Below are 19,136 nucleotides of genomic sequence, written 5' to 3' on the forward strand. Positions count from 1 at the left end.
CCAGTTGTCACGGCTTATAGAGCCATTTCTGACTGAGACCCCCCAATGACGTTCTATATGGAACCTCAGTGAGGAGTCAACAGAGCCTTTTTTAGCCACGACTCCAGGCAGCAAAGACCACCATCCACTGTGACTCACGTGTCTTTCAGTGCAGTGTCAAATTGAGCGACTTGCCGCTCGGTTTGCGTTGGTATTTGGTTTTCCACAAGGTAGGAGAAGGGTGCACCGTTCCCAGCGGCACTGCAATACCGGGTCGATGCGTGGAGTGAATGGAGCAAGCCCCTTTTTCAGCTCCTGATGCTAAAAATCCGTTTAATATGTTGTCCCCTTATAGAGGACATATCAGATATTAAACTGATAAGAACAGATACTACACTTGATCTTAGCCAAAAGGCCGAGAAGCGATGACCTCCAACTGTTTGCTGCCCGACCCCAGCTCCATGCACAGTTGTCACTTGTTGTGGTGCAGTACTTTTTATTTGGGCAAAACCATGGCTGCTGCTTAGCATCCCCGCCCAAGCCCTTCATGGTGAAGCAGCTAAATCTAGCTGAAGACAGCTTTTTTGTCTTTCACAAATGCACAAGGCTCAGCCAAACGGCAAAGCCTGCTAAAAATAGGTTTAACTCATTGGTGTCCCTCTCCACGGAAGTCTTTAGTAAAAGGCGAAAGACTTGTACGTTATGAAGAGAAACCAGAGTAAGTACAGCCCTATCTCGAGAGCAGTCCAAGACACTAGGTGTCCCAGTCAATGCGGTCACGGTAAGCCTCACTTGGCGTGCCACGTTCCAAATCCGAGGCCACACCCATTCCCCCACCCTGTCCCACATTGTCACGGTGGCAATATTCCGTCTGGCCTGTTTGTTTTTTTCTGCCAATCAAAAGTGCAAGTCTAGCTACATCTTTTTGAGGCTTTGTCTTGCTGCCGATTCGACGCTGCACTTTTCCCCCAGTTGTCACAGCTTATAGAGCCATTTCTGACTGAGACCCCCCAATGACGTTCTATATGGAACCTCAGTGAGGAGTCAACAGAGCCTTTTTTAGCCACGACTCCAGGCAGCAAAGACCACCATCCACTGTGACTCACGTGTCTTTCAGTGCAGTGTCAAATTGAGCGACTTGCCGCTCAGTTTGCGTTCGTATTTGGTTTTCCACAAGCTAGGAGAAGGGTGCACCGTTCCCAGCGGCACTGCAATACCGGGTCGATGCGTGGAGTGAATGGAGCAAGCACCTTTTTCAGCTCCTGATGCAAAAAATCCGTTTAATATGTTGTCCCCTTATAGAGGACATATCAGATATTAAACTGATAAGAACAGATACTACACTTGATCTTAGCCAAAAGGCCGAGAAGCGATGACCTCCAACTGTTTGCTGCCCGACCCCAGCTCCATGCACAGTTGTCACTTGTTGTGGTGCAGTACTTTTTATTTGGGCAAAACCATGGCTGCTGCTTAGCATCCCCGCCCAAGCCCTTCATGGTGAAGCAGCTAAATCTAGCTGAAGACAGCTTTTTTGTCTTTCACAAATGCACAAGGCTCAGCCAAACGGCAAAGCCTGCTAAAAATAGGTTTAACTCATTGGTGTCCCTCTCCACGGAAGTCTTTAGTAAAAGGCGAAAGACTTGTACGTTATGAAGAGAAACCAGAGTAAGTACAGCCCTATCTCGAGAGCAGTCCAAGACACTAGGTGTCCCAGTCAATGCGGTCACGGTAAGCCTCACTTGGCGTGCCACGTTCCAAATCCGAGGCCACACCCATTCCCCCACTGTCACGGTGGCAATATTCCGTCTGGCCTGTTTTTTTTTTTCTGCCAATCAAAAGTGCAAGTCTAGCTGCATCTTTTTGAGGCTTTGTCTTGCTGCCGATTCGACGCTGCACTTTTCCCCCAGTTGTCACGGCTTATAGAGCCATTTCTGACTGAGACCCCCCAATGACGTTCTATATGGAACCTCAGTGAGGAGTCAACAGAGCCTTTTTTAGCCACGACTCCAGGCAGCAAAGACCACCATCCACTGTGACTCACGTGTCTTTCAGTGCAGTGTCAAATTGAGCGACTTGCCGCTCGGTTTGCGTTGGTATTTGGTTTTCCACAAGGTAGGAGAAGGGTGCACCGTTCCCAGCGGCACTGCAATACCGGGTCGATGCGTGGAGTGAATGGAGCAAGCCCCTTTTTCAGCTCCTGATGCTAAAAATCCGTTTAATATGTTGTCCCCTTATAGAGGACATATCAGATATTAAACTGATAAGAACAGATACTACACTTGATCTTAGCCAAAAGGCCGAGAAGCGATGACCTCCAACTGTTTGCTGCCCGACCCCAGCTCCATGCACAGTTGTCACTTGTTGTGGTGCAGTACTTTTTATTTGGGCAAAACCATGGCTGCTGCTTAGCATCCCCGCCCAAGCCCTTCATGGTGAAGCAGCTAAATCTAGCTGAAGACAGCTTTTTTGTCTTTCACAAATGCACAAGGCTCAGCCAAACGGCAAAGCCTGCTAAAAATAGGTTTAACTCATTGGTGTCCCTCTCCACGGAAGTCTTTAGTAAAAGGCGAAAGACTTGTACGTTATGAAGAGAAACCAGAGTAAGTACAGCCCTATCTCGAGAGCAGTCCAAGACACTAGGTGTCCCAGTCAATGCGGTCACGGTAAGCCTCACTTGGCGTGCCACGTTCCAAATCCGAGGCCACACCCATTCCCCCACCCTGTCCCACATTGTCACGGTGGCAATATTCCGTCTGGCCTGTTTGTTTTTTTCTGCCAATCAAAAGTGCAAGTCTAGCTACATCTTTTTGAGGCTTTGTCTTGCTGCCGATTCGACGCTGCACTTTTCCCCCAGTTGTCACAGCTTATAGAGCCATTTCTGACTGAGACCCCCCAATGACGTTCTATATGGAACCTCAGTGAGGAGTCAACAGAGCCTTTTTTAGCCACGACTCCAGGCAGCAAAGACCACCATCCACTGTGACTCACGTGTCTTTCAGTGCAGTGTCAAATTGAGCGACTTGCCGCTCAGTTTGCGTTCGTATTTGGTTTTCCACAAGCTAGGAGAAGGGTGCACCGTTCCCAGCGGCACTGCAATACCGGGTCGATGCGTGGAGTGAATGGAGCAAGCACCTTTTTCAGCTCCTGATGCAAAAAATCCGTTTAATATGTTGTCCCCTTATAGAGGACATATCAGATATTAAACTGATAAGAACAGATACTACACTTGATCTTAGCCAAAAGGCCGAGAAGCGATGACCTCCAACTGTTTGCTGCCCGACCCCAGCTCCATGCACAGTTGTCACTTGTTGTGGTGCAGTACTTTTTATTTGGGCAAAACCATGGCTGCTGCTTAGCATCCCCGCCCAAGCCCTTCATGGTGAAGCAGCTAAATCTAGCTGAAGACAGCTTTTTTGTCTTTCACAAATGCACAAGGCTCAGCCAAACGGCAAAGCCTGCTAAAAATAGGTTTAACTCATTGGTGTCCCTCTCCACGGAAGTCTTTAGTAAAAGGCGAAAGACTTGTACGTTATGAAGAGAAACCAGAGTAAGTACAGCCCTATCTCGAGAGCAGTCCAAGACACTAGGTGTCCCAGTCAATGGTCACGGTAAGCCTCACTTGGCGTGCCACGTTCCAAATCCGAGGCCACACCCATTCCCCCACCCTGTCCCACATTGTCACGGTGGCAATATTCCGTCTGGCCTGTTTGTTTTTTTCTGCCAATCAAAAGTGCAAGTCTAGCTGCATCTTTTTGAGGCTTTGTCTTGCTGCCGATTCGACGCTGCACTTTTCCCCCAGTTGTCACGGCTTATAGAGCCATTTCTGACTGAGACCCCCCAATGACGTTCTATATGGAACCTCAGTGAGGAGTCAACAGAGCCTTTTTTAGCCACGACTCCAGGCAGCAAAGACCACCATCCACTGTGACTCACGTGTCTTTCAGTGCAGTGTCAAATTGAGCGACTTGCCGCTCGGTTTGCGTTGGTATTTGGTTTTCCACAAGGTAGGAGAAGGGTGCACCGTTCCCAGCGGCACTGCAATACCGGGTCGATGCGTGGAGTGAATGGAGCAAGCCCCTTTTTCAGCTCCTGATGCTAAAAATCCGTTTAATATGTTGTCCCCTTATAGAGGACATATCAGATATTAAACTGATAAGAACAGATACTACACTTGATCTTAGCCAAAAGGCCGAGAAGCGATGACCTCCAACTGTTTGCTGCCCGACCCCAGCTCCATGCACAGTTGTCACTTGTTGTGGTGCAGTACTTTTTATTTGGGCAAAACCATGGCTGCTGCTTAGCATCCCCGCCCAAGCCCTTCATGGTGAAGCAGCTAAATCTAGCTGAAGACAGCTTTTTTGTCTTTCACAAATGCACAAGGCTCAGCCAAACGGCAAAGCCTGCTAAAAATAGGTTTAACTCATTGGTGTCCCTCTCCACGGAAGTCTTTAGTAAAAGGCGAAAGACTTGTACGTTATGAAGAGAAACCAGAGTAAGTACAGCCCTATCTCGAGAGCAGTCCAAGACACTAGGTGTCCCAGTCAATGCGGTCACGGTAAGCCTCACTTGGCGTGCCACGTTCCAAATCCGAGGCCACACCCATTCCCCCACCCTGTCCCACATTGTCACGGTGGCAATATTCCGTCTGGCCTGTTTGTTTTTTTCTGCCAATCAAAAGTGCAAGTCTAGCTACATCTTTTTGAGGCTTTGTCTTGCTGCCGATTCGACGCTGCACTTTTCCCCCAGTTGTCACAGCTTATAGAGCCATTTCTGACTGAGACCCCCCAATGACGTTCTATATGGAACCTCAGTGAGGAGTCAACAGAGCCTTTTTTAGCCACGACTCCAGGCAGCAAAGACCACCATCCACTGTGACTCACGTGTCTTTCAGTGCAGTGTCAAATTGAGCGACTTGCCGCTCAGTTTGCGTTCGTATTTGGTTTTCCACAAGCTAGGAGAAGGGTGCACCGTTCCCAGCGGCACTGCAATACCGGGTCGATGCGTGGAGTGAATGGAGCAAGCACCTTTTTCAGCTCCTGATGCAAAAAATCCGTTTAATATGTTGTCCCCTTATAGAGGACATATCAGATATTAAACTGATAAGAACAGATACTACACTTGATCTTAGCCAAAAGGCCGAGAAGCGATGACCTCCAACTGTTTGCTGCCCGACCCCAGCTCCATGCACAGTTGTCACTTGTTGTGGTGCAGTACTTTTTATTTGGGCAAAACCATGGCTGCTGCTTAGCATCCCCGCCCAAGCCCTTCATGGTGAAGCAGCTAAATCTAGCTGAAGACAGCTTTTTTGTCTTTCACAAATGCACAAGGCTCAGCCAAACGGCAAAGCCTGCTAAAAATAGGTTTAACTCATTGGTGTCCCTCTCCACGGAAGTCTTTAGTAAAAGGCGAGAGACTTGTACGTTATGAAGAGAAACCAGAGTAAGTACAGCCCTATCTCGAGAGCAGTCCAAGACACTTGGTGTCCCAGTCAATGCGGTCACGGTAAGCCTCACTTGGCGTGCCACGTTCCAAATCCGAGGCCACACCCATTCCCCCACCCTGTCCCCCACTGTCACGGTGGCAATATTCCGTCTGGCCTGTTTTTTTTTTTCTGCCAATCAAAAGTGCAAGTCTAGCTGCATCTTTTTGAGGCTTTGTCTTGCTGCCGATTCGACGCTGCACTTTTCCCCCAGTTGTCACGGCTTATAGAGCCATTTCTGACTGAGACCCCCCAATGACGTTCTATATGGAACCTCAGTGAGGAGTCAACAGAGCCTTTTTTAGCCACGACTCCAGGCAGCAAAGACCACCATCCACTGTGACTCACGTGTCTTTCAGTGCAGTGTCAAATTGAGCGACTTGCCGCTCGGTTTGCGTTGGTATTTGGTTTTCCACAAGGTAGGAGAAGGGTGCACCGTTCCCAGCGGCACTGCAATACCGGGTCGATGCGTGGAGTGAATGGAGCAAGCCCCTTTTTCAGCTCCTGATGCTAAAAATCCGTTTAATATGTTGTCCCCTTATAGAGGACATATCAGATATTAAACTGATAAGAACAGATACTACACTTGATCTTAGCCAAAAGGCCGAGAAGCGATGACCTCCAACTGTTTGCTGCCCGACCCCAGCTCCATGCACAGTTGTCACTTGTTGTGGTGCAGTACTTTTTATTTGGGCAAAACCATGGCTGCTGCTTAGCATCCCCGCCCAAGCCCTTCATGGTGAAGCAGCTAAATCTAGCTGAAGACAGCTTTTTTGTCTTTCACAAATGCACAAGGCTCAGCCAAACGGCAAAGCCTGCTAAAAATAGGTTTAACTCATTGGTGTCCCTCTCCACGGAAGTCTTTAGTAAAAGGCGAAAGACTTGTACGTTATGAAGAGAAACCAGAGTAAGTACAGCCCTATCTCGAGAGCAGTCCAAGACACTAGGTGTCCCAGTCAATGCGGTCACGGTAAGCCTCACTTGGCGTGCCACGTTCCAAATCCGAGGCCACACCCATTCCCCCACCCTGTCCCACATTGTCACGGTGGCAATATTCCGTCTGGCCTGTTTGTTTTTTTCTGCCAATCAAAAGTGCAAGTCTAGCTACATCTTTTTGAGGCTTTGTCTTGCTGCCGATTCGACGCTGCACTTTTCCCCCAGTTGTCACAGCTTATAGAGCCATTTCTGACTGAGACCCCCCAATGACGTTCTATATGGAACCTCAGTGAGGAGTCAACAGAGCCTTTTTTAGCCACGACTCCAGGCAGCAAAGACCACCATCCACTGTGACTCACGTGTCTTTCAGTGCAGTGTCAAATTGAGCGACTTGCCGCTCAGTTTGCGTTCGTATTTGGTTTTCCACAAGCTAGGAGAAGGGTGCACCGTTCCCAGCGGCACTGCAATACCGGGTCGATGCGTGGAGTGAATGGAGCAAGCACCTTTTTCAGCTCCTGATGCAAAAAATCCGTTTAATATGTTGTCCCCTTATAGAGGACATATCAGATATTAAACTGATAAGAACAGATACTACACTTGATCTTAGCCAAAAGGCCGAGAAGCGATGACCTCCAACTGTTTGCTGCCCGACCCCAGCTCCATGCACAGTTGTCACTTGTTGTGGTGCAGTACTTTTTATTTGGGCAAAACCATGGCTGCTGCTTAGCATCCCCGCCCAAGCCCTTCATGGTGAAGCAGCTAAATCTAGCTGAAGACAGCTTTTTTGTCTTTCACAAATGCACAAGGCTCAGCCAAACGGCAAAGCCTGCTAAAAATAGGTTTAACTCATTGGTGTCCCTCTCCACGGAAGTCTTTAGTAAAAGGCGAAAGACTTGTACGTTATGAAGAGAAACCAGAGTAAGTACAGCCCTATCTCGAGAGCAGTCCAAGACACTAGGTGTCCCAGTCAATGCGGTCACGGTAAGCCTCACTTGGCGTGCCACGTTCCAAATCCGAGGCCACACCCATTCCCCCACTGTCACGGTGGCAATATTCCGTCTGGCCTGTTTTTTTTTTTCTGCCAATCAAAAGTGCAAGTCTAGCTGCATCTTTTTGAGGCTTTGTCTTGCTGCCGATTCGACGCTGCACTTTTCCCCCAGTTGTCACGGCTTATAGAGCCATTTCTGACTGAGACCCCCCAATGACGTTCTATATGGAACCTCAGTGAGGAGTCAACAGAGCCTTTTTTAGCCACGACTCCAGGCAGCAAAGACCACCATCCACTGTGACTCACGTGTCTTTCAGTGCAGTGTCAAATTGAGCGACTTGCCGCTCGGTTTGCGTTGGTATTTGGTTTTCCACAAGGTAGGAGAAGGGTGCACCGTTCCCAGCGGCACTGCAATACCGGGTCGATGCGTGGAGTGAATGGAGCAAGCCCCTTTTTCAGCTCCTGATGCTAAAAATCCGTTTAATATGTTGTCCCCTTATAGAGGACATATCAGATATTAAACTGATAAGAACAGATACTACACTTGATCTTAGCCAAAAGGCCGAGAAGCGATGACCTCCAACTGTTTGCTGCCCGACCCCAGCTCCATGCACAGTTGTCACTTGTTGTGGTGCAGTACTTTTTATTTGGGCAAAACCATGGCTGCTGCTTAGCATCCCCGCCCAAGCCCTTCATGGTGAAGCAGCTAAATCTAGCTGAAGACAGCTTTTTTGTCTTTCACAAATGCACAAGGCTCAGCCAAACGGCAAAGCCTGCTAAAAATAGGTTTAACTCATTGGTGTCCCTCTCCACGGAAGTCTTTAGTAAAAGGCGAAAGACTTGTACGTTATGAAGAGAAACCAGAGTAAGTACAGCCCTATCTCGAGAGCAGTCCAAGACACTAGGTGTCCCAGTCAATGCGGTCACGGTAAGCCTCACTTGGCGTGCCACGTTCCAAATCCGAGGCCACACCCATTCCCCCACCCTGTCCCCCACTGTCACGGTGGCAATATTCCCTCTGGCTTTTTTTTTCTTCTGCCAATCAAAAGTGCAAGTCCAGCTGCATCTTTTTGAGGCTTTGTCTTGCTGCCGATTCGACGCTGCACTTTTCCCCCAGTTGTCACGGCTTATAGAGCCATTTCTGACTGAGACCCCCCAATGACGTTCTATATGGAACCTCAGTGAGGAGTCAACAGAGCCTTTTTTAGCCACGACTCCAGGCAGCAAAGACCACCATCCACTGTGACTCACGTGTCTTTCAGTGCAGTGTCAAATTGAGCGACTTGCCGCTCAGTTTGCGTTGGTATTTGGTTTTCCACAAGGTAGGAGAAGGGTGCACCGTTCCCAGCGGCACTGCAATACCGGGTCGATGCGTGGAGTGAATGGAGCAAGCCCCTTTTTCAGCTCCTGATGCTAAAAATCCGTTTAATATGTTGTCCCCTTATAGAGGACATATCAGATATTAAACTGATAAGAACAGATTTTTTTTTTTTTGAAAATATTTATTGACACCTTATTTCAAACACATTTCATAAAAAACGTCACATACATACAAGTAACACTTTTAAAATACAACAATTCAGACAATAAATAATGCAATCTGTAAAAACATCTTGGCCAATGAAAGCAATTCAATTAGGAGGCATTACAGATAAAATTGTCATCAGTTAAAGTGTACATTAAAGGTTTCATCTTGTGTATGTCCATGTGTGTTAAGTGTCCATATTAAAGGTCTTTAAAATGGAGAGCAGTTGTTAAAATGCTCTCTTCCATCGCTGTGCAGGAGAGGAGTGAGTCCCTACCAAGGGTGACTCATTTCGCTCCCCCAAACAGATTGGTTCTCTCGGGATCCTGTGGTGGTGCTCAGAGGAGATCCCCACCCTGTTGCTCCTTCCCACCTGCCTCACCCGGAGAGTCAGGCCGCTGCTGCCGTGACCTTTTATTGTGTGGCTCCGGCTCCTTCATCCGAATGGGCACAGAGGCGATTCTTCTTTGTGGCTCTGATCTTGGCATGCCGCGTGCAGCTTCGACCGCCCGGACCGTCGCCACTGCCATTTGGATCACAGCCACGGGGGGGGATCTGCGTGTGCTTCCTTGCTAGCAAGTTTCTGGAGGTCCACATGGCGTCTTTGATTGCGGCTAGGGTGAGCCACTGTTTGACAAAGTCAGATGCTGGTAGTTGCTTCTGTGGGCTCACCCCATACAGCACCAGCTGTGCTGTGAGGACCTCCCTTGCTGGCAAGTACGGGAATTTTAAGGAGCCGGCCATTGCCCACTGGTCCACGGCAGCGCTGCACTCCCAGAGCAGATGCCTCACCGACTCAGGCGCGCCACAACCTGGTCGGGGGCAAGTTGAGTGCGCCGACATGCCCCGGGAGTGCATCACGGACCTGACTGGGAGGATCTCGTGAGCCACCATCCATGACAGGTCCCGGAGTCTGTTTGGGAGAGCAGAATGGTTTACGTTGCGCCAAACTGTTTAGGGCTCGCCGAATGCGAGCCCGCGCACTGGACTCACTGGTTCCCTCTCCTGCACAACAGAAATCAGAGAGCGGTGGTTAGTTAAAATCTGCAACTCCTCGTGCTCAAGGTTAAAATGTCTTAAAAATGTCTGAATAAAATCATAGGCTGGGGGTAGGCTAAAAGACACGGGTACTCTAAGATCAGTGGGTAAAATCTTTAATCTCCTGAGGTAGGACCCCATCCAGAACTGTGTCATTGCTGCAGTCTTTGGGTTTCTGGATGGGGTTGTAGCAGCTTTGATGTGAATGGCCGTGTATCTGCTCCCTAAAAACAAATGAAGGTCCGGCACTCCTTTTCCTCCTTTCTCTTTCGACTTCTTCATCACGCTTCTCCTCAGACGTTCCCACTTGGACCCCCACAGGAAATAAAAATAATTAGCCTTTTCCATGTAAATGCAGCTCTTCAGTCACTTTATGGGTAAAAAGTGACAAAAGGGTTTGAGCTTCATTTCCCTGTTGGACTCTGGGTGTTGGCCTTGGACGCAGCTTTAGATCGGCTTCTGAGTCCTTAGGGGTTGATTGCAGAGCTATTGTTAAAAAAGAGACCTCATTTGGGGAATTGTGGGGGAAGACTCTGGCCTCCTCCACAGAGGAACTGTCTGAGGAGTGCCCAGCTCTTCCCCTCTTCCCTGACACAGCGGGAGAGTCAGGAGTCAATTCTGATGAAGGCCTCTTGGACTGCTGGGCATTGGGGAGGGGGGCATCATTGCTATCACTTTGTGACTTGTCTGTCTCATGTTCTGAACTAGCTCCGCCCTCTACCTGCATTGCCTCTTTTTTCCCACTACTCTCCATTGGTGGGGCACTTGCAGGCTCCTCCCCTTTTCCCTCCTCACCTGATCCCTGTTCTCCAATCACAGGATTTGGAGGGAGATTTGAATTTCCCAGCCCAGCCTCTTCGAATAGCTCTCTAAATGGTTGTTCCTGTCCACCATTTTGTTCCTTCTCATTCTTTTTATTTGCTTTTAGTTTGTTGGCAAAGGACTTTGGGCAATCTCTGAAGAGGTGATTTGTTTCTCCACAAAGGTTGCACTTTCTGCCATTGGTACACTGCTCAAAAGTATGACCAATTTCTCTGCACTTTCCGCACATTATCTGCTGACACGCTTCTGCCAGGTGCCCATGCTCACCACACTTGCGGCAGAGCTTTGGCTGGCCCTGGTAGTGGATGTAGCCCCTGTTGTTTCCCAGAACTACCATGGATGGCAGATGTTTCAGGCCTTGGAAGCCCTGGGGGTCCTGCCATTGTTGAATGGGGACCCTCCAAGCGCAATTCCAAATGCCATCCTCATCTCTCACCTTGGTAGCCTGGCCTTTAACAGTGCAATATCTACCCAGCCACAAACAAATGTCATCTGCATTCACTGTTTCATTGAACATTTTGACAATGACCATTTTAGAGGCATTGTCAGTCAGTTTCTCAACAGCAAAAACGGAAAACTGGGGTTTAACATTTTCGAAACGTGTCCAGAATTCCCTCAGTGCACTTGCAGTACAAAAGCTTACATCAAAACCTTTGTTAAGCGGAAGTGTCACAATACAATTTATTTCGTCAGGCCTAAAATTTAAAACTTTTTGAATAAGCTTCCTGGAGAAGTCGAGTCTCGACATCTCCAGGAGCCTTCCATCCTTTTCTTTAAATAAAAGGCGGACGCTGTGGTGCCTCCTGATGCCGGCATGGTTGGCCGACATGGTGGAGGCACCACACGTTTGAGGTTAAAAACTTCTGAAAAAACACTAAAAAATATCTAAAAACAAGACTAAAGGGACAACAGATAAAAAACCACTAAAACCAACAATAATAACTAAAGGAGCACTTACCTTCTCCTGTTTGGATCGGTGGAGATGTTGGTCCAACAGGGGCAGGTAAGGGGAAACCTCTGGTCCAATGTTATCCTGTGTGAATAATTGCAACTAAAACAGAGTTGAAATAAATTACACAGAAAGTGAAAATATCCTCTAAAATGATGAAAAAACAATACCACAAAAAGGGCAAAAGCTTTCCACCAACAGGAAGCGATCGCAGTCTTAGCCAAAAGGCCGAGAAGCGATGACCTCCAACTGTTTGCTGCCCGACCCCAGCTCCATGCACAGTTGTCACTTGTTGTGGTGCAGTACTTTTTATTTGGGCAAAACCATGGCTGCTGCTTAGCATCCCCGCCCAAGCCCTTCATGGTGAAGCAGCTAAATCTAGCTGAAGACAGCTTTTTTGTCTTTCACAAATGCACAAGGCTCAGCCAAACGGCAAAGCCTGCTAAAAATAGGTTTAACTCATTGGTGTCCCTCTCCACAGAAGTCTTTAGTAAAAGGCGAAAGACTTGTACGTTATGAAGAGAAACCAGAGTAAGTACAGCCCTATCTCGAGAGCAGTCCAAGACACTAGGTGTCCCAGTCAATGCGGTCACGGTAAGCCTCACTTGGCGTGCCACGTTCCAAATCCGAGACCACACCCATTCCCCCACCCAGACCCACATTGTCACGGTGGCAATATTCCCTCTGGCCTGTTTTTTTTCTTCTGCCAATCAAAAGTGCAAGTCTAGCTGCATCTTTTTGAGGCTTTGTCTTGCTGCCGATTCGACGCTGCACTTTTCCCCCAGTTGTCACGGCTTATAGAGCCATTTCTGACTGAGACCCCCCAATGACGTTCTATATGGAACCTCAGTGAGGAGTCAACAGAGCCTTTTTTAGCCACGACTCCAGGCAGCAAAGACCACCATCCACTGTGACTCACGTGTCTTTCAGTGCAGTGTCAAATTGAGCGACTTGCCGCTCAGTTTGCGTTGGTATTTGGTTTTCCACAAGGTAGGAGAAGGGTGCACCGTTCCCAGCGGCACTGCAATACCGGGTCGATGCGTGGAGTGAATGGAGCAAGCCCCTTTTTCAGCTCCTGATGCTAAAAATCCGTTTAATATGTTGTCCCCTTATAGAGGACATATCAGATATTAAACTGATAAGAACAGATACTACACTTGATCTTAGCCAAAAGGCCGAGAAGCGATGACCTCCAACTGTTTGCTGCCCGACCCCAGCTCCATGCACAGTTGTCACTTGTTGTGGTGCAGTACTTTTTATTTGGGCAAAACCATGGCTGCTGCTTAGCATCCCCGCCCAAGCCCTTCATGGTGAAGCAGCTAAATCTAGCTGAAGACAGCTTTTTTGTCTTTCACAAATGCACAAGGCTCAGCCAAACGGCAAAGCCTGCTAAAAATAGGTTTAACTCATTGGTGTCCCTCTCCACGGAAGTCTTTAGTAAAAGGCGAAAGACTTGTACGTTATGAAGAGAAACCAGAGTAAGTACAGCCCTATCTCGAGAGCAGTCCAAGACACTAGGTGTCCCAGTCAATGCGGTCACGGTAAGCCTCACTTGGCGTGCCACGTTCCAAATCCGAGGCCACACCCATTCCCCCACCCTGTCCCCCACTGTCACGGTGGCAATATTCCCTCTGGCCTGTTTTTTTTCTTCTGCCAATCAAAAGTGCAAGTCTAGCTACATCTTTTTGAGGCTTTGTCTTGCTGCCGATTCGACGCTGCACTTTTCCCCCAGTTGTCACAGCTTATAGAGCCATTTCTGACTGAGACCCCCCAATGACGTTCTATATGGAACCTCAGTGAGGAGTCAACAGAGCCTTTTTTAGCCACGACTCCAGGCAGCAAAGACCACCATCCACTGTGACTCACGTGTCTTTCAGTGCAGTGTCAAATTGAGCGACTTCCCGCTCAGTTTGCGTTCGTATTTGGTTTTCCACAAGGTAGGAGAAGGGTGCACCGTTCCCAGCGGCACTGCAATACCGGGTCGATGCGTGGAGTGAATGGAGCAAGCACCTTTTTCAGCTCCTGATGCTAAAAATCCGTTTAATATGTTGTCCCCTTATAGAGGACATATCAGATATTAAACTGATAAGAACAGATACTACACTTGATCTTAGCCAAAAGGCCGAGAAGCGATGACCTCCAACTGTTTGCTGCCCGACCCCAGCTCCATGCACAGTTGTCACTTGTTGTGGTGCAGTACTTTTTATTTGGGCAAAACCATGGCTGGTGCTTAGCATCCCCGCCCAAGCCCTTCATGGTGAAGCAGCTAAATCTAGCTGAAGACAGCTTTTTTGTCTTTCACAAATGCACAAGGCTCAGCCAAACGGCAAAGCCTGCTAAAAATAGGTTTAACTCATTGGTGTCCCTCTCCACGGAAGTCTTTAGTAAAAGGCGAAAGACTTGTACGTTATGAAGAGAAACCAGAGTAAGTACAGCCCTATCTCGAGAGCAGTCCAAGACACTAGGTGTCCCAGTCAATGCGGTCACGGTAAGCCTCACTTGGCGTGCCACGTTCCAAATCCGAGGCCACACCCATTCCCCCACCCTGTCCCACATTGTCACGGTGGCAATATTCCGTCTGGCCTGTTTGTTTTTTTCTGCCAATCAAAAGTGCAAGTCTAGCTACATCTTTTTGAGGCTTTGTCTTGCTGCCGATTCGACGCTGCACTTTTCCCCCAGTTGTCACAGCTTATAGAGCCATTTCTGACTGAGACCCCCCAATGACGTTCTATATGGAACCTCAGTGAGGAGTCAACAGAGCCTTTTTTAGCCACGACTCCAGGCAGCAAAGACCACCATCCACTGTGACTCACGTGTCTTTCAGTGCAGTGTCAAATTGAGCGACTTCCCGCTCAGTTTGCGTTCGTATTTGGTTTTCCACAAGGTAGGAGAAGGGTGCACCGTTCCCAGCGGCACTGCAATACCGGGTCGATGCGTGGAGTGAATGGAGCAAGCACCTTTTTCAGCTCCTGATGCTAAAAATCCGTTTAATATGTTGTCCCCTTATAGAGGACATATCAGATATTAAACTGATAAGAACAGATACTACACTTGATCTTAGCCAAAAGGCCGAGAAGCGATGACCTCCAACTGTTTGCTGCCCGACCCCAGCTCCATGCACAGTTGTCACTTGTTGTGGTGCAGTACTTTTTATTTGGGCAAAACCATGGCTGCTGCTTAGCATCCCCACCCAAGCCCTTCATGGTGAAGCAGCTAAATCTAGCTGAAGACAGCTTTTTTGTCTTTCACAAATGCACAAGGCTCAGCCAAACGGCAAAGCCTGCTAAAAATAGGTTTAACTCATTGGTGTCCCTCTCCACGGAAGTCTTTAGTAAAAGGCGAAAGACTTGTACGTTATGAAGAGAAACCAGAGTAAGTACAGCCCTATCTCGAGAGCAGTCCAAGACACTAGGTGTCCCAGTCAATGCGGTCACGGTAAGCCTCACTTGGCGTGCCACGTTCCAAATCCGAGGCCACACCCATTCCCCCACCCTGTCCCCCACTGTCACGGTGGCAATATTCCCTCTGGCCTGTTTTTTTTTTTCTGCCAATCAAAAGTGCAAGTCTAGCTGCATCTTTTTGAGGCTTTGTCTTGCTGCCGATTCGACGCTGCACTTTTCCCCCAGTTGTCACAGCTTATAGAGCCATTTCTGACTGAGACCCCCCAATGACGTTCTATATGGAACCTCAGTGAGGAGTCAACAGAGCCTTTTTTAGCCACGACTCCAGGCAGCAAAGACCACCATCCACTGTGACTCACGTGTCTTTCAGTGCAGTGTCAAATTGAGCGACTTGCCGCTCAGTTTGCGTTCGTATTTGGTTTTCCACAAGCTAGGAGAAGGGTGCACCGTTCCCAGCGGCACTGCAATACCGGGTCGATGCGTGGAGTGAATGGAGCAAGCACCTTTTTCAGCTCCTGATGCAAAAAATCCGTTTAATATGTTGTCCCCTTATAGAGGACATATCAGATATTAAACTGATAAGAACAGATACTACACTTGATCTTAGCCAAAAGGCCGAGAAGCGATGACCTCCAACTGTTTGCTGCCCGACCCCAGCTCCATGCACAGTTGTCACTTGTTGTGGTGCAGTACTTTTTATTTGGGCAAAACCATGGCTGCTGCTTAGCATCCCCGCCCAAGCCCTTCATGGTGAAGCAGCTAAATCTAGCTGAAGACAGCTTTTTTGTCTTTCACAAATGCACAAGGCTCAGCCAAACGGCAAAGCCTGCTAAAAATAGGTTTAACTCATTGGTGTCCCTCTCCACGGAAGTCTTTAGTAAAAGGCGAAAGACTTGTACGTTATGAAGAGAAACCAGAGTAAGTACAGCCCTATCTCGAGAGCAGTCCAAGACACTAGGTGTCCCAGTCAATGCGGTCACGGTAAGCCTCACTTGGCGTGCCACGTTCCAAATCCGAGGCCACACCCATTCCCCCACCCTGTCCCCCACTGTCACGGTGGCAATATTCCGTCTGGCCTGTTTTTTTTTTTCTGCCAATCAAAAGTGCAAGTCTAGCTGCATCTTTTTGAGGCTTTGTCTTGCTGCCGATTCGACGCTGCACTTTTCCCCCAGTTGTCACGGCTTATAGAGCCATTTCTGACTGAGACCCCCCCAATGACGTTCTATATGGAACCTCAGTGAGGAGTCAACAGAGCCTTTTTTAGCCACGACTCCAGGCAGCAAAGACCACCATCCACTGTGACTCACGTGTCTTTCAGTGCAGTGTCAAATTGAGCGACTTGCCGCTCAGTTTGCGTTGGTATTTGGTTTTCCACAAGGTAGGAGAAGGGTGCACCGTTCCCAGCGGCACTGCAATACCGGGTCGATGCGTGGAGTGAATGGAGCAAGCCCCTTTTTCAGCTCCTGATGCTAAAAATCCGTTTAATATGTTGTCCCCTTATAGAGGACATATCAGATATTAAACTGATAAGAACAGATACTACACTTGATCTTAGCCAAAAGGCCGAGAAGCGATGACCTCCAACTGTTTGCTGCCCGACCCCAGCTCCATGCACAGTTGTCACTTGTTGTGGTGCAGTACTTTTTATTTGGGCAAAACCATGGCTGCTGCTTAGCATCCCCGCCCAAGCCCTTCATGGTGAAGCAGCTAAATCTAGCTGAAGACAGCTTTTTTGTCTTTCACAAATGCACAAGGCTCAGCCAAACGGCAAAGCCTGCTAAAAATAGGTTTAACTCATTGGTGTCCCTCTCCACGGAAGTCTTTAGTAAAAGGCGAAAGACTTGTACGTTATGAAGAGAAACCAGAGTAAGTACAGCCCTATCTCGAGAGCAGTCCAAGACACTAGGTGTCCCAGTCAATGCGGTCACGGTAAGCCTCACTTGGCGTGCCACGTTCCAAATCCGAGGCCACACCCATTCCCCCACCCTGTCCCCCACTGTCACGGTGGCAATATTCCCTCTGGCCTGTTTTTTTTCTTCTGCCAATCAAAAGTGCAAGTCTAGCTACATCTTTTTGAGGCTTTGTCTTGCTGCCGATTCGACGCTGCACTTTTCCCCCAGTTGTCACAGCTTATAGAGCCATTTCTGACTGAGACCCCCCAATGACGTTCTATATGGAACCTCAGTGAGGAGTCAACAGAGCCTTTTTTAGCCACGACTCCAGGCAGCAAAGACCACCATCCACTGTGACTCACGTGTCTTTCAGTGCAGTGTCAAATTGAGCGACTTGCCGCTCAGTTTGCGTTGGTATTTGGTTTTCCACAAGCTAGGAGAAGGGTGCACCGTTCCCAGCGGCACTGCAATACCGGGTCGATGCGTGGAGTGAATGGAGCAAGCCCCTTTTTCAGCTCCTGATGCTAAAAATCCGTTTAATATGTTGTCCCCTTATAGAGGACATATCAGATATTAAACTGATAAGAACAGATACTACACTTGATCTTAGCCAAAAGGCCGAGAAGCGATGACATCCAACTGTTTGCTGCCCGACCCCAGCTCCATGCACAGTTGTCACTTGTTGTGGTGCAGTACTTTTTATTTGGGCAAAACCATGGCTGCTGCTTAGCATCCCCGCCCAAGCCCTTCATGGTGAAGCAGCTAAATCTAGCTGAAGACAGCTTTTTTGTCTTTCACAAATGCACAAGGCTCAGCCAAACGGCAAAGCCTGCTAAAAATAGGTTTAACTCATTGGTGTCCCTCTCCACGGAAGTCTTTAGTAAAAGGCGAAAGACTTGTACGTTATGAAGAGAAACCAGAGTAAGTACAGCCCTATCTCGAGAGCAGTCCAAGACACTAGGTGTCCCAGTCAATGCGGTCACGGTAAGCCTCACTTGGCGTGCCACGTTCCAAATCCGAGGCCACACCCATTCCCCCACCCTGTCCCCCACTGTCACGGTGGCAATATTCCCTCTGGCCTGTTTTTTTTCTTCTGCCAATCAAAAGTGCAAGTCTAGCTACATCTTTTTGAGGCTTTGTCTTGCTGCCGATTCGACGCTGCACTTTTCCCCCAGTTGTCACAGCTTATAGAGCCATTTCTGACTGAGACCCCCCAATGACGTTCTATATGGAACCTCAGTGAGGAGTCAACAGAGCCTTTTTTAGCCACGACTCCAGGCAGCAAAGACCACCATCCACTGTGACTCACGTGTCTTTCAGTGCAGTGTCAAATTGAGCGACTTGTCGCTCAGTTTGCGTTCGTATTTGGTTTTCCACAAGGTAGGAGAAGGGTGCACCGTTCCCAGCGGCACTGCAATACCGGGTCGATGCGTGGAGTGAATGGAGCAAGCACCTTTTTCAGCTCCTGATGCTAAAAATCCGTTTAATATGTTGTCCCCTTATAGAGGACATATCAGATATTAAACTGATAAGAACAGATACTACACTTGATCTTAGCCAAAAGGCCGAGAAGCGATGACCTCCAACTGTTTGCTGCCCGACCCCAGCTCCATGCACAGTTGTCACTTGTTGTGGTGCAGTACTTTTTATTTGGGCAAAACCATGGCTGCTGCTTAGCATCCCCGCCCAAGCCCTTCATGGTGAAGCAGCTAAATCTAGCTGAAGACAGCTTTTTTGTCTTTCACAAATGCACAAGGCTCAGCCAAACGGCAAAGCCTGCTAAAAATAGGTTTAACTCATTGGTGTCCCTCTCCACGGAAGTCTTTAGTAAAAGGCGAAAGACTTGTACGTTATGAAGAGAAACCAGAGTAAGTACAGCCCTATCTCGAGAGCAGTCCAAGACACTAGGTGTCCCAGTCAATGCGGTCACGGTAAGCCTCACTTGGCGTGCCACGTTCCAAATCCGAGGCCACACCCATTCCCCCACCCTGTCCCCCACTGTCACGGTGGCAATATTCCGTCTGACCTGTTTTTTTTTTTCTGCCAATCAAAAGTGCAAGTCTAGCTGCATCTTTTTGAGGCTTTGTCTTGCTGCCGATTCGACGCTGCACTTTTCCCCCAGTTGTC

General features: G+C 48.5%; 1 long non-coding RNA gene, 33 other non-coding genes and 1 pseudogene across 34 annotated transcripts; all 35 read right to left on the minus strand.

Annotated features, from left to right (window-relative positions):
* Positions 1–215: 215 nt before the first annotated feature.
* On the minus strand, positions 216–406 carry LOC141779357 (U2 spliceosomal RNA). Its single transcript, XR_012596269.1, has one exon. It is a non-coding gene; the product is annotated as a U2 spliceosomal RNA (small nuclear RNA).
* A 178-nt stretch (positions 407–584) lies between these two features.
* Positions 585–701, minus strand: LOC141779973 (U5 spliceosomal RNA). Its single transcript, XR_012596501.1, has one exon. It is a non-coding gene; the product is annotated as a U5 spliceosomal RNA (small nuclear RNA).
* A 461-nt stretch (positions 702–1,162) lies between these two features.
* LOC141779505 (U2 spliceosomal RNA) lies at positions 1,163–1,353 on the minus strand. The gene has a single exon (XR_012596330.1). It is a non-coding gene; the product is annotated as a U2 spliceosomal RNA (small nuclear RNA).
* Positions 1,354–1,531: 178 nt separating this feature from the next.
* On the minus strand, positions 1,532–1,648 carry LOC141779979 (U5 spliceosomal RNA). The gene has a single exon (XR_012596503.1). It is a non-coding gene; the product is annotated as a U5 spliceosomal RNA (small nuclear RNA).
* Positions 1,649–2,097: 449 nt separating this feature from the next.
* LOC141779364 (U2 spliceosomal RNA) lies at positions 2,098–2,288 on the minus strand. Its single transcript, XR_012596270.1, has one exon. It is a non-coding gene; the product is annotated as a U2 spliceosomal RNA (small nuclear RNA).
* A 178-nt stretch (positions 2,289–2,466) lies between these two features.
* LOC141779987 (U5 spliceosomal RNA) lies at positions 2,467–2,583 on the minus strand. The gene has a single exon (XR_012596506.1). It is a non-coding gene; the product is annotated as a U5 spliceosomal RNA (small nuclear RNA).
* A 461-nt stretch (positions 2,584–3,044) lies between these two features.
* On the minus strand, positions 3,045–3,235 carry LOC141779512 (U2 spliceosomal RNA). The gene has a single exon (XR_012596335.1). It is a non-coding gene; the product is annotated as a U2 spliceosomal RNA (small nuclear RNA).
* Positions 3,236–3,413: 178 nt separating this feature from the next.
* On the minus strand, positions 3,414–3,530 carry LOC141779992 (U5 spliceosomal RNA). Its single transcript, XR_012596507.1, has one exon. It is a non-coding gene; the product is annotated as a U5 spliceosomal RNA (small nuclear RNA).
* Positions 3,531–3,989: 459 nt separating this feature from the next.
* Positions 3,990–4,180, minus strand: LOC141779369 (U2 spliceosomal RNA). The gene has a single exon (XR_012596272.1). It is a non-coding gene; the product is annotated as a U2 spliceosomal RNA (small nuclear RNA).
* Positions 4,181–4,358: 178 nt separating this feature from the next.
* LOC141779998 (U5 spliceosomal RNA) lies at positions 4,359–4,475 on the minus strand. Its single transcript, XR_012596508.1, has one exon. It is a non-coding gene; the product is annotated as a U5 spliceosomal RNA (small nuclear RNA).
* Positions 4,476–4,936: 461 nt separating this feature from the next.
* Positions 4,937–5,127, minus strand: LOC141779516 (U2 spliceosomal RNA). The gene has a single exon (XR_012596336.1). It is a non-coding gene; the product is annotated as a U2 spliceosomal RNA (small nuclear RNA).
* Positions 5,128–5,305: 178 nt separating this feature from the next.
* LOC141780444 (U5 spliceosomal RNA) lies at positions 5,306–5,422 on the minus strand. Its single transcript, XR_012596657.1, has one exon. It is a non-coding gene; the product is annotated as a U5 spliceosomal RNA (small nuclear RNA).
* Positions 5,423–5,883: 461 nt separating this feature from the next.
* Positions 5,884–6,074, minus strand: LOC141779372 (U2 spliceosomal RNA). Its single transcript, XR_012596273.1, has one exon. It is a non-coding gene; the product is annotated as a U2 spliceosomal RNA (small nuclear RNA).
* A 178-nt stretch (positions 6,075–6,252) lies between these two features.
* On the minus strand, positions 6,253–6,369 carry LOC141780004 (U5 spliceosomal RNA). Its single transcript, XR_012596509.1, has one exon. It is a non-coding gene; the product is annotated as a U5 spliceosomal RNA (small nuclear RNA).
* A 461-nt stretch (positions 6,370–6,830) lies between these two features.
* LOC141779521 (U2 spliceosomal RNA) lies at positions 6,831–7,021 on the minus strand. Its single transcript, XR_012596338.1, has one exon. It is a non-coding gene; the product is annotated as a U2 spliceosomal RNA (small nuclear RNA).
* A 178-nt stretch (positions 7,022–7,199) lies between these two features.
* On the minus strand, positions 7,200–7,316 carry LOC141780008 (U5 spliceosomal RNA). Its single transcript, XR_012596511.1, has one exon. It is a non-coding gene; the product is annotated as a U5 spliceosomal RNA (small nuclear RNA).
* A 449-nt stretch (positions 7,317–7,765) lies between these two features.
* Positions 7,766–7,956, minus strand: LOC141779377 (U2 spliceosomal RNA). Its single transcript, XR_012596274.1, has one exon. It is a non-coding gene; the product is annotated as a U2 spliceosomal RNA (small nuclear RNA).
* Positions 7,957–8,134: 178 nt separating this feature from the next.
* LOC141780013 (U5 spliceosomal RNA) lies at positions 8,135–8,251 on the minus strand. The gene has a single exon (XR_012596512.1). It is a non-coding gene; the product is annotated as a U5 spliceosomal RNA (small nuclear RNA).
* Positions 8,252–8,710: 459 nt separating this feature from the next.
* LOC141779680 (U2 spliceosomal RNA) lies at positions 8,711–8,888 on the minus strand (annotated as a pseudogene).
* A 1,965-nt stretch (positions 8,889–10,853) lies between these two features.
* Positions 10,854–12,058, minus strand: LOC141775762 (uncharacterized). The gene is made up of 2 exons (XR_012595677.1): positions 11,887–12,058; positions 10,854–11,800 (listed from the first exon to the last, which is right to left on the minus strand). It is a non-coding gene; the product is annotated as an uncharacterized LOC141775762 (long non-coding RNA).
* Positions 12,059–12,134: 76 nt separating this feature from the next.
* On the minus strand, positions 12,135–12,251 carry LOC141780414 (U5 spliceosomal RNA). Its single transcript, XR_012596648.1, has one exon. It is a non-coding gene; the product is annotated as a U5 spliceosomal RNA (small nuclear RNA).
* A 461-nt stretch (positions 12,252–12,712) lies between these two features.
* Positions 12,713–12,903, minus strand: LOC141779380 (U2 spliceosomal RNA). The gene has a single exon (XR_012596275.1). It is a non-coding gene; the product is annotated as a U2 spliceosomal RNA (small nuclear RNA).
* A 178-nt stretch (positions 12,904–13,081) lies between these two features.
* Positions 13,082–13,198, minus strand: LOC141780018 (U5 spliceosomal RNA). Its single transcript, XR_012596513.1, has one exon. It is a non-coding gene; the product is annotated as a U5 spliceosomal RNA (small nuclear RNA).
* A 461-nt stretch (positions 13,199–13,659) lies between these two features.
* On the minus strand, positions 13,660–13,850 carry LOC141779596 (U2 spliceosomal RNA). The gene has a single exon (XR_012596356.1). It is a non-coding gene; the product is annotated as a U2 spliceosomal RNA (small nuclear RNA).
* A 178-nt stretch (positions 13,851–14,028) lies between these two features.
* Positions 14,029–14,145, minus strand: LOC141780025 (U5 spliceosomal RNA). Its single transcript, XR_012596515.1, has one exon. It is a non-coding gene; the product is annotated as a U5 spliceosomal RNA (small nuclear RNA).
* Positions 14,146–14,606: 461 nt separating this feature from the next.
* LOC141779603 (U2 spliceosomal RNA) lies at positions 14,607–14,797 on the minus strand. Its single transcript, XR_012596363.1, has one exon. It is a non-coding gene; the product is annotated as a U2 spliceosomal RNA (small nuclear RNA).
* Positions 14,798–14,975: 178 nt separating this feature from the next.
* LOC141780035 (U5 spliceosomal RNA) lies at positions 14,976–15,092 on the minus strand. Its single transcript, XR_012596522.1, has one exon. It is a non-coding gene; the product is annotated as a U5 spliceosomal RNA (small nuclear RNA).
* Positions 15,093–15,553: 461 nt separating this feature from the next.
* On the minus strand, positions 15,554–15,744 carry LOC141779526 (U2 spliceosomal RNA). The gene has a single exon (XR_012596339.1). It is a non-coding gene; the product is annotated as a U2 spliceosomal RNA (small nuclear RNA).
* Positions 15,745–15,922: 178 nt separating this feature from the next.
* On the minus strand, positions 15,923–16,039 carry LOC141780040 (U5 spliceosomal RNA). Its single transcript, XR_012596523.1, has one exon. It is a non-coding gene; the product is annotated as a U5 spliceosomal RNA (small nuclear RNA).
* Positions 16,040–16,501: 462 nt separating this feature from the next.
* On the minus strand, positions 16,502–16,692 carry LOC141779387 (U2 spliceosomal RNA). Its single transcript, XR_012596278.1, has one exon. It is a non-coding gene; the product is annotated as a U2 spliceosomal RNA (small nuclear RNA).
* Positions 16,693–16,870: 178 nt separating this feature from the next.
* Positions 16,871–16,987, minus strand: LOC141780045 (U5 spliceosomal RNA). The gene has a single exon (XR_012596524.1). It is a non-coding gene; the product is annotated as a U5 spliceosomal RNA (small nuclear RNA).
* Positions 16,988–17,448: 461 nt separating this feature from the next.
* LOC141779394 (U2 spliceosomal RNA) lies at positions 17,449–17,639 on the minus strand. Its single transcript, XR_012596279.1, has one exon. It is a non-coding gene; the product is annotated as a U2 spliceosomal RNA (small nuclear RNA).
* A 178-nt stretch (positions 17,640–17,817) lies between these two features.
* LOC141780051 (U5 spliceosomal RNA) lies at positions 17,818–17,934 on the minus strand. The gene has a single exon (XR_012596525.1). It is a non-coding gene; the product is annotated as a U5 spliceosomal RNA (small nuclear RNA).
* A 461-nt stretch (positions 17,935–18,395) lies between these two features.
* Positions 18,396–18,586, minus strand: LOC141779610 (U2 spliceosomal RNA). The gene has a single exon (XR_012596365.1). It is a non-coding gene; the product is annotated as a U2 spliceosomal RNA (small nuclear RNA).
* Positions 18,587–18,764: 178 nt separating this feature from the next.
* On the minus strand, positions 18,765–18,881 carry LOC141780058 (U5 spliceosomal RNA). Its single transcript, XR_012596528.1, has one exon. It is a non-coding gene; the product is annotated as a U5 spliceosomal RNA (small nuclear RNA).
* Positions 18,882–19,136: the final 255 nt, after the last annotated feature.

Source organism: Sebastes fasciatus, chromosome 1, assembly GCF_043250625.1.
Source record: "Sebastes fasciatus isolate fSebFas1 chromosome 1, fSebFas1.pri, whole genome shotgun sequence".
Classification (NCBI taxonomy): Eukaryota; Metazoa; Chordata; class Actinopteri; order Perciformes; family Sebastidae; genus Sebastes; species Sebastes fasciatus.